Here is a 1,268-nt window from a genome sequence, read left to right on the forward strand (position 1 = left end):
TTCATTTTTCATCCCCAAAGCTCCTATTTTGAGCAAAATATAAGAAATTGACAGTTATTAAACTGCAGAAGAGGCTGCTATAGCAGAACAAGGGAGGTCAGCTGGCCATTGGGCTTGGCATAGGTGTTCCAAGTCAGGGAAAATCAATACACTTGAGAATAACTGGAACTTAAATGCTTTGCTGTAACCCAGTCTAATGACTCCAGCTGACTTTGCTGAAAAGACCATTCTTCTCCTTCTCCTGCTTTTTTTTCCTACTTTTTTATTTAAAGTTAGTATCTGATATCAGCTTTCTAGGACGCTCATAAAAGAGAGAGTTCTATTGCCGTTGATGGAATCACTGGTATTCCAGGACTCTTTTTTATTCCCCGTAAATCAAAAAGCAGGTAGAAGGAAAAAAAAAAAAAAAAAAAACTAAACATCATTCAGTGATGGAGGGTGAGCCGGAGATGCTGTGGGAGCCTGGGAGGGCAATTGACATTTATTAAATTGCATTGCAGTTGTTATCTCAATAGGTTCTCACTTTGACTCCAGAAAGTAGATGTTATGATTTTCAGTATAGAAGTCAAGAATATGATACTCAGAAATGTTCAGAAACATGTTCACTGCCACAAAATGTGATATGGCAGAGCCTGGAATTGACCCCAGTCCCTGGGCTCTTTGTGGTATATCTTCTTGCCCCTGTGGAAGTGGAAAGGCTGATGTGCTAAAGAAAAAATGATCATTTAATACCTCCCACGTATATGTCACTATGGTTTGGGAGTTGTCTGAGAATTGTATGCAAGTGAGCCCTTTGACCTTTCAGTGTCTATTTTATTTATCATGGTGCTTTATATTTCTAGCATAAGACCTGACACATCATGGACACCTTGTATAATTTTGTTGAATGAATTCACTAAAGTCCCCACACAAAAATTAGTGCCTATTTTCTATGCTGATGGTGATGGCATGGCTAAGATACTATGTTAATTAAGAATTTGTCTTTTGAAAGAAGAAAATCAGCTGGAAACAGGAATTCATTTATTCCTTCCAAATGAATCCATAGGGAATGCTTTATAAAAAAGGCAAAAAAATGGACTGGCTTTGAAAAGTAAACTTGTAATAAATAGAGAAAAAAAAACTTGAAGGAAGGGGTCTTTGAGGCTTTGGATAGAGAGGAGTCTATGGACTCACATTGCTTGAGTTCTTCTTTTATGACTAGTATTGCAGATGTGTAATATAAAGGCTAACTTCTTTTGAAGAGATCTACAGAGGTGCCATAAAAAAGG

This window comes from Otolemur garnettii, unplaced genomic scaffold (assembly GCF_000181295.1).
Source record: "Otolemur garnettii isolate 467f Iridium unplaced genomic scaffold, OtoGar3 scaffold00207, whole genome shotgun sequence".
NCBI lineage: Eukaryota > Metazoa > Chordata > Mammalia > Primates > Galagidae > Otolemur > Otolemur garnettii.